We start from the raw sequence: 10,222 nt of genomic DNA, 5'->3' as shown, positions 1-10,222 counted from the left end.
ACAATTTAAAATTGAACTATTTGCATCTATTAAACATTTCTGCTTTATATCCCAATTTCCAACAAAGTCTAGGCAAATGCATAATGACTATACCACAGTTTCATTAAGAGAAATATCTAAAAATAAATGATGAGGTAAACATTTCTTCCTGGGCACTATTTAGCTAGATATTTTGAATGAAGTTATCTTAAATATTACTCTACAATGATTTTGAGACAATGGTTCATTTTTCTGGACTGTCTGAATGAGTTTAAATGGGGTAGACATATGAAATGTGGTTCTCAGAATATCATATAAAACAATGTCTTCATGAGTCATTTACTTACTTGATGTAACCCAACACAACACTTGACCTTCAGTCAAATAACCAAAGTGAAGTCTTCTGAATGTTATTTTCTTTCCATAGCCACTTTGGTACTTCTTCAATCTCTTATGAAACAACATTCTGCTGAGGGAGGTGTATATTTGAGTATGTCTCACCACTATTGGTGGTGCTCTTTGGCAATGTTTAGGAGGTGTGACTTGTTGAAGGAGATATGTTACTGGAGGCTGCCTGGTTTACAAAGTTTGAAAATTCCTTCATGTAAAGAAATTTTATACAAGCAACATGGAAGTTTTGGCAAAGGGTCATATAGAAAGACCTAGGTCTGTGTGATCCAACTGGAGTGTCAAACCATTTTAGTCATTCTGGCAGGAATATAGACCTATCCTTATTATACATCTTTAATCACAAACAATGTAGGCAAAGTTAGTTTGAAGTAACAATATAGCCGTATTTGAAGTAATATCTAATTGAGTGTCAAACAATGTGACTAATGAGAAAATGATTTGACATAATGAGTCAGAAATAGTATATGCCCAGTTATCATGAATATAGATAGGAAAGGGTGGCAAATTATGAGAGAGAGAGAGAGAGAGAGAGAGAGAGAGAGAGAAAGACAGAGTCAGAGAGATAGACAGACAGACAGACAGACAGAGAGAGAGAGAAGAGAGAGGGGTCAGCAATTTTATCAGTATATTATTACAGAGACAAATTGCAGGTAAAGACAGAAAGAGCCAGAGAATGAGAAGCAGCCAGATTATTAGGACAAATTGTCAGAATTAGTTTAAGTTCAAGCAGAGCAATTCAGTGATAAGGTGAGAGAAGACAGTTTAAGTCAGCCAGCTTGGAAAGAAAAAGCCAACCAGAGTACAAAAAGACTTAGAAAGCAAGTGCTACAGATGACAGGAGTCATCTGAAGAAATATCACTATTGTATAGAAAACAGAGTACAACATACAGAAATGTTGCAGTGGTCGGGAGATATCTGAAAAGAGAGCCAGAGAAAACAAGTTCACCTGGAATTTGTCCATTATAAGAATAACTTCTTCAAGTTAAACTGGAGGTAGAGTGAGGAGACTCTGGAGCTGCCAGAACCAAGAAAACCTCAAGTATAGAGCCAGAATCATGCCAAAAGCTTATGGCAAAGCAAATCACACTAAGTCATTACAAGAAATAATTACAATTACATAGACAGATAATCACTGCATAAAAAAAAATGAAAGCAAGGGTAGAAATGAGGGGCTAGAAATGGTACTTAAAAAGTCATTGCAGTGCTTATTGCAATTGTGATCACTGGAATAAACCCCACTGTACTCTCAATCACAATCTCTATATATTTTCTCTCAAAAAAGTTGAAAAAGTTGCTGTCCATTAAGAAAAAAAATAGCTATCATAGTACAAAATACAGAGGAAATAAGCGAACAGGAAGTCTTTAATTGTGAACCTATGATACCTAATGAAATTGAGGATAAAGATGGACAGAACATTGAAGTCATGGTCCCACCTCTTATTAAAATTATGGAAAAGTGGCCCACTCTAGTGCTTTTCATAGTTACTCAACAAATGCCAGAAATTGATGAAAATTCACAAAATAAACTAGTCTGTAAACTTGTGGTAATTTGAACATGCTTGGCACAGGGAGTAGCATTATTAGGAGGTATGGCCTTGTTGGAATAGATGTGGCCTTGATAGAGGAAGTATGTCACTGTTGCTGTGGACTTTTAGAGTCCTCTTCCTGCTTACCATGTGAACAAGATATAGAAAGGTCCTCCAGCACCATGTTTCCCCGAAAACTACCAGGATCCTGCCTTGATGATAATGGACTGAACCAATGAACATGTAAACCAGTCTCAATTAAATGTTGTCCTTTATAAGAGTTTCCTTGGTTATGGTGTCTCCTCATAGCAGAAAAACAATAATTTAAATGTAAGTTGATATCTGTGACTGGGGTATTACTGTGATACATCTGACCATGCATTTCTTTGGAGGAATATGGCTTTGGGGACTATGCATTGTGAAACTCAAGGGATGTTTATAGCAGGACTTAATGGATCATCCTTGTAGGAATATGGAAATATGGAGGCTGATTTGAACACTGAAGATCATTCTTATGATGTTTTGGTGAAGACTGCTGGTGCTTTTTGCCTTTTCCAAAGAATCTCCCTGAGGCTAAGGTGAAGAGATTTGGATTAATTGCTTTGGCATAGGAAGTCTCAAAACAGACTGAAATAAATTCTTTGTGTGTTTACTAAAGTTCACTCTTATGAAGCATGTTTTAATGAAAAGGAGCACATAATAAAGTCATTCAAGTGATAAAGTGACACCAGTACATGAACAGGAGCTGAATCCTGTGTTCAAGGAGATAAACAAAGAGAGCGGTGATCTAGGGCAAGATTCTATCCGGCTAAAAAAAATGTTAGCATTTTTAGTTGAACAAGCAATAGTTATGGTATGTTAACTGTTATTACTTGGTTATTGCTTTCATTTGGAATTTTGATCTGAAATGAACTACAATCTTGAAATGGAGGGCACATTTTTGATCCACACAAAAAAGTCTACCCTTTTGTGGGACCTCCATTCTCATAACAGATAATCTGGCAAGATGTCACTACCCCCCCTACAGTGTTTGAGGGGCTATGAATTAATCTCTACTCTGTCTCGTGATGCACAGTTTAGGAATTAACTGTTTGTCTCCCTGCTTTTGTGGATTGTCAGCTGATAGACTCCGTTGAGACAGTGGGAGCAGAGACATCAAATAGGGTGTGTGGAAGCCCTATGAGTACTTACTGTGAATAAACCACACAGAGAGTCACAGTTAGTAGTCAGATCAACTTTACTTAGTATGATAGAAGGTTTATAAAGTTTTGAAAACCTTGTGAATTGATATCCAAGATGAGCAAAGGTCATTGAATGGGGCCTTTGAATACCTGGAATGGCTCATTCATATGGGGAATCATTTCAGGAACCTCAAGTGCTTGCTGAATAGGTTTTGTCAGGAGAAAGGAATTTGGTACTATAAACTAATTGAGGCTATGTGACATTCCTCCGGTAGAGGCAAGTATGAAACCATAGAATTCCCTGGACAATGTCAGAGATGGAGGAATTCTGCTCACAAAGTGAGTCCTCCCTTAAGTGCCAAACCCCAAAAGGCTATCCACTCAATGGTAAACATTGATCTTAATTAGGATAGGTTTCCCACAGTTCTTGAGGCTGGAAGACACAGGTTTTTGAACCAGATCTTGAGGAACATGAGCCATGAAATCTTTTCCCCAGGCATGATGGCATACATCTTTTGTGGGTAACTGGGTGGGGAGCACCCTCATGGAAAAAAGGTAAGGGAAGATGGGATAGGGGGGTTTGCAGAAGGAAAACTGGGAAAGGGGATAACATCTGAAATGTAAATAAACAAAATATCCACATTAAAATTAATAATTTTGTTTTACTTACTCTACATTTCATTCACTGCACCCCTCCAAGTCAACTACTACTACAACACTTACTCCATCATTCTCTCTCCCCTTCTCCTCTGAATAGGTGGGGAAACCCTTGGGTATCTCACCAACATGGCCCTTCAGCATTCTGCTAAGGTAGGTACTTCTCCCATTGAGGTCAGACAAAGCATCCCAGCTACAAGAATATATCTCCCATACAGGCAACAGTTTTTAGGATAGTCCCTGCTCCTGCTATTCAGGACCCACATGAAGACCAAGCTGCACATCTGCTACATATGTGCTGGGAGACCTAGGACCATGCTGTCTGTGTCCTTTGGTTGGTGATTCAGTATTAGAGAGCCACAAGGGTCCGATTTGTTGATTCTGTTTGTCTTCCGATGGAGTGCTTAACCCCTTAGGGACTGTATTTCTTTCTACTATTTTTTCATAAGTCTCCAAACTCTATCCACTGTTTGGCTGTGGGTGTACAAAACTGTCTGAGTCAGCTGTTGGTTGCAGCCTCTCAGGACACTTACTCAGACTCCTGTCTGCAATCATAACAGAGTATCATTAATTCTGTTAGGGATTAGTGCTTGCTTGTTCATGGAATGGAACTCAATTTGGGCTGGTTATTGGTTGGCCATTTCCAAAATCCCAGTTCCATTCCCAATCCCTGCATTCTTGTAGAAAGGATACATTTGGGGTCAAAATTTTGTGGATGTGTTGCTGTCCATATGTATTCAACAAGGTTCCTGTCTGGTCACAGGAGGCAACCACCCCAGGATCAATATCCCCACCATGATAAGTCAAATCTAAACCCCCATTTTCTTGGGTGCCACTCTTATCCCTGGTCTTCCTCTCTTCCTGGAGATAGCCCTTACCATTCCCCAAATCAGTTGCATATTTTCATTCATTTTTATGGACATGTCCCCTGGTCTTCCCCACATTCTACCCTGAATCCCCCACTCCCCTCATGATCTCAGCATCTTAAGTATCCTTGCATATGCCCTTCATCTTGTCCATCCTCCTTTATTCTGTAGGGTACAGTGTGGGCATCATGTATTCTATGGTCAATACCCATTTTTAGCTGAGTACATACAGTGCATGTCTTTTGGGGACTGGGATACTGTACTCAGGATGATATTTTCAGGTTTTGTCCATTTGTCTGCAAAATCATGATGTCTTGCTTTTTTTTTTGGTTCTTTTTTTTGGAGCTGGGGACCGAACCCAGGGCCTTGCGCTTCCTAGGCAAGCGCTCTACCACTGAGCTAAATCCCCAACCCAGATGTCTTGCTTTTTTATAGCTGAATATTATTCCATTGTGTAGATGTAGCACAGGTCTTTATCCGTTTTTCAGTTGGGACATCTATGTTGTGTCCAGTTTATGGCTATTATGAATGAAGCTATTATCAACATAATTGAGCAAGTGTCTTTGTTGAATGTTGGAGAATCTTTTGTGTATATAATCAGGAGTGGTATAGCTGGGTCTTGAGTTAGAACTATACACAGTTTTCTGAGAAACTGGCAAATTGATTTCAAATTGGTTGTATGAGTTTGAACTCCTACCAACAATGAAGAAATGTTTTTCTTGCTCCTCATCCTTGCCAGCAGGTGATTTCACTTGAGTTTTGATCTTAGCTCTCATGAAAGGTGTAAGATGGAATTTCAGAGTTGTTTTGATTTTAATTTCCCAGAAGACTAAGGACTTTGAACATTTCTTTAAGTACTTTTTGGTCAATCAAGATTCCTATGTTGAGAATTCTCTATGTAGCTCTGTGTCCCATTATTTAATTGGGTTATTTGTGTTTATGGTGTTTAAGTTATGAAGTTCTTTATAAATTTTGGATATTAGCACACTTTCAGATGTAGGATTCATGAAGATAATTTCCAAAAATGCAAGTTGCTGTTTAATTTTATTGACAGTGTCCTTGTCTTTCACAACCTTTCTGGTTTGATGAGTTATCATTTATCAACTGTTGATTTCAGAGCCTGAGCTGTTGTGCCTATGTTGTTAACCCCAAAATACCAACAAGGAGCTGATTCCCATGCAATCACATGAGTGTTTTCTTTATTGCAAGCTTGAGCTTTAGCTTGGGCTTACTCACCACTGACTCTGACACAGCAGGACTTGTTGGTGAAGTGGCCCTGAGCTTTCAGTGGGACAAGCTTTATAGGAAATGGTGTCCAAGTGAGGGGTTTTTCAGGCTGACAATCATCTAATTGAATTACTATTGTAAGTGAACAGGTGAATACTCTGAAGGAAAACCATAAAGAAACACAAATGATCTGAAAGTTCATCTGATACAGTCAGAGTAATCTTTGATTGACAGTTGTTAGGAAGTAGCTAGGGAATAACTCTGGACTTTGGGCCAAGAACAAGACACAGTGCTTTGGTATAGCTGGGCTTATGCATAGGTCAAGTTTTGCTTAAGATGAGGTAGGTTTGGCCTCTCAGAGCCATTGGTATTCTGTTCAGGAAATATTCTCCTGTACCAATGCTTACATGTATATTTCCCATGTTCTCTTCTATGAAATTTAATGTATTTGGTTATATGTTGAGGTCCTTGATCCACTTTTACTTGAATTTTTCACTTTTATTTGTGCAGTATAATGAATACAGATCTATTTGCTTTCTTCTACATGTGGACATCCATTTAGACAGACACTATTTGTTGACAATGCTTTCTTTTTTTCCATTGTATGGACTTGGCTTTATCAACAATCAAGGGTCAGTAGGTGTGTTTCTTTATTTCTGGGTCTTTGACTTGATTTCATTGATCAACCTATATATTTCTAGACCAATAACACAGTTTTTAACACTATTAAGGTCAGGGATGGTGATTTCTCCCAACTTTTTTTCTTTGTTCAGGACTGTTTTGGGTATCTTGTTGGGTTTTTTTTTTTTGCTTGTTTGTTTGTTTTGTTTGTTTTGTTTTTGTTTTTTGTTTTGTTTTTCCACATGAACTTGGGAAATTCTTTTTTGGAAGTCTATAAAAAATTGTTTTGAAATTTAAATTGGGATTGCATTGAATTTGTAAATTGCTTTTGGTAAGATGGCCATTTTCACTATGTTAATCCTACCTATCCATGAACATGGGAGGATTTACAATTTTCTGCTATCTTCTAAAATTTCTTCAGAAAATTGAAGTTCTTGTCATAGAAATATTTCAATTGCTTCCAAGATATTTTATGTTAATTTTGGCTATTCTGAAGGGTGTCATTCCCTATTTTTTCTCTGCCTGTTAATCATTTCTATAAAGGAGATCTTATTTCTTTGAGTTAATTTATATTCATCAACTTTGCTGAAAATGTTTATCAGCTGTAGGTGTTCTGTGGTAGAATTTCTGTGGTTCTTTATGTATATGATCATATCTTCTGCAAATAGCTATGTTTTGACTTTTCCCTTTCCAATGTATATCTCCTTGATCTCCAATTGTTTTCTCATTGCTCTGCTAACATCAAGTACTATATTAAATTGATAGGGAAGGCGTGGGCAGCCTTGTCATGTTCATCATTTTAGAGGAATTGCTTTACAGTTTTCTCCATTTAGTTTGATGTTAGCTACTGGGTTGCTGTATATTGCTTTGACTATGTTTAGATATGTGGCTTATATCATTCGTCTCAATAATACTTTAACATGAACAGGTGTTGAAGTTTTTAGCATGTAATAAGATGATTGTGTGATATTTTGATTCCTTTCAGTTTGTTTATATGTTAGATGACCTTGATGGCTTTTTGTTTACTGAACCATCACTGCATTCTTCGGATGAAGCCTACTTGATCATAACGGATGATGCTTTCCATTTGTTTCTGGATCCAGTTTGTGAGGATTTCAATAAGTAGTCTTTAAAACAATGTTGATAAAATAAATCAGCCTGAATTACTTTCATTGTGTATCATAAATTGGGTATGTTCTAAATTCATTTTAATTGAATTCTAGGAAGCCTTGAATTTCTTCATTGAAACCAGAGATTATTGACTAGACTGTTGTGCAATATCCTTGCTTATGTACACTTTCTGAGGCTTCTGTTGTTTTTGAAGTCTGGCTTCAATTTATTGTGGTCTGATAAGATACAAGGCATTATTTCGATTTTCTTGTTTATGTTTGCTGAAGCTTGCTTTCTGATGAACTATATGATCAGTTTGTAGACGTGAGGGTGCTAAAAAAGTAGATATTGTGTGTCTAGGGGGGGTGTGCTCATGTGCCTGCACTTGGGTGAAATTTTAAACTATTATTTATTAGGTCCATTTTATTCAAGATGTGAGTTAGTTTTGCTATTTGCCTGTTTAGGTTTTGTCCGCATGACCTGTTGATTGGTGAGAGTAGGGTGTTGAAATCTCCCACAATTCTTAGGTACAGTTCATTGTTTGATTTAACCTTTAGTATTGTTTCTTTTACAAATGTGGGTACTCAAATTAATGGTAAGCACTAAAAGCAAACAAAACAAACAAAAACATCAGACCAAACAAAACCATCAGAGACTTTTTGGAGGCTCTCAGAGACTGAACTTCCAATCAAAGAGCATACAAAGGCTGGACCTAGGCCCCTGCACATATGTAGCAGATGTATAGCTTGGTCTTTTGTGGAATAGGGCTACACCAAAAGCTGTTGTCTATCTATGGAATATGTTTTTCTATTTGGGCTACCTTGTCTGGTCTCAGTGGGAGGGTGTGTGACTAGTCCTGCATTGACTTGAGGTTCAAGGGTGGGTTGGTCAACAGGGGATACCTCTGCCTTCTCAGAGATAAAGGGAAGGGGAGATGATAGAGGGGCTATGTGAGAGAAGGAACTGGGGGAAGACGAAGTCTATGATCAGGATGTGAAGCGAATAAGTAAATAAAGGTAAATAAAAATAGTATAAGCTTTTACAAAACAAATGTGGCTAGTCTTTTATTTGGAGCATAGATGTTCAAAATTATGACTTCAGCTTAGTAGATATTTCCATTGATGAATATAAAGTGTCCTTCCCTGAATCTTTTTCCTAATTTTGGTTGAAAGTCTATTTTATTAGCTATAATTAATGCTTAGATGTATTAATTATATGAAGCAGAATGATAGATCATGTTTTTATCTATTCTGTTATCCTGTGTATTTTTATTTGAGGATTGAGTCTATTGGTTTTATGAGATATTTATGAACAATTATTGTTATTTCTTGTTATTTTGAGGTTGGTGGTGTTGTTGAGTGTGTGTGTGTGTGTGTGTGTGTGTGTGTGTGTGTGTGTGTGTGTGTGTGTGTTGTTTGGTGCTTCCCTTAAATTTGCTGGTATGACATTATTTCCTGTTTTTCCTTGAATTTAGTTATTCTCCTTGTGTTAGAATTTCCCTTCTAGTATTTTCTGTAGTGATAGATTTGTAGATACATACTGTTTGAATTTGGATTTGTCTTGAAAAATCTTATTCTCAATTTCTATGGTGATTGATAGTTTTGCTGGGTATAGTAGTCTAGATTAGCATCTTTGGGTTTTTAGAGTTTGCAAGGCTCAGGCCTTTCTAACTTTTAGAGTCTGTGCTGAGAAATTTGTCATTCTTGTAGGTCTGCCTTTGTATGTTACTGATCTTTTCCTTTTGCCACATTTAAGGTTTTCTTTGTTTATAGATTTTTTGTGTTTTGATTATTTTGTGGCAGCAGAATTTTTTTCTGGTCTACTTTAATTCCTGTTCTATAAGTTTCTTGTATCATTTATAGGAATCTCTTTCTTTAGGTTGGGACAAGGTTCTTCTATGATTGTGTTAAATATATTTTTCTGGGACTTGTAGCTGGGATACTTCGTCTTTTTCTCTTCCTATAATTCTAAGGTTAACTTTTTATTATATCTCAAATTTTACGGATGTTTTGTGTCAGGTCTTTTTTTAGATTTAGTATTTTCTTTGACTAATGTATCAATTTCCTCCATTGTATTGTCTACCCCTGAGATTCTTCCTCATATTTCCTCTATTTGGTTGGTGATGCTAACATTTGTTGTTCTTGTTCTTTCCCAAGATTTTTCATCTCCAGGATTACTGAAGTTTGTAATTTCTTTATTGCTTTTATTTCTACTTTCATGTCTTTCATACTTTTATTAATTGTCTTTACCTACTTAATTGTATTTTTATGTATATCTTTAAGGATTTTTTTTCTCTTTAATGACCGCTACTGTTTAACTGTTTTCCCCTGTATTTCTTTAAGAGATTCACTAATTTCCTCTTTGTATGTCCCTATCATCTTTATAAGATTGTATTTAAGGTTATTTTCTTGTGCTTTGTGTATGAATGGAGATCCAGTGCTTGATTTAGTAGGGTATATGTGTTCTGAAGGTGTCTTATTATCTTGCTTTTTAATTTTTTCTTCTATTGGATATTTTTTATTTACATTTCAAATGTTATCCCCTTTCCTGGTTTCCCCTCCAGAAATCTGCTAAACCATCCCTCTTACCCATGCTTCTATGAGATTGTTCCTCCACTGACGTACCCATTCCTTCCTGCCTCTC

This window comes from Rattus rattus, chromosome X (assembly GCF_011064425.1).
Source record: "Rattus rattus isolate New Zealand chromosome X, Rrattus_CSIRO_v1, whole genome shotgun sequence".
In the NCBI taxonomy this organism is placed as follows: Eukaryota; Metazoa; Chordata; class Mammalia; order Rodentia; family Muridae; genus Rattus; species Rattus rattus.
This window is presented reverse-complemented; position numbering follows the sequence as displayed.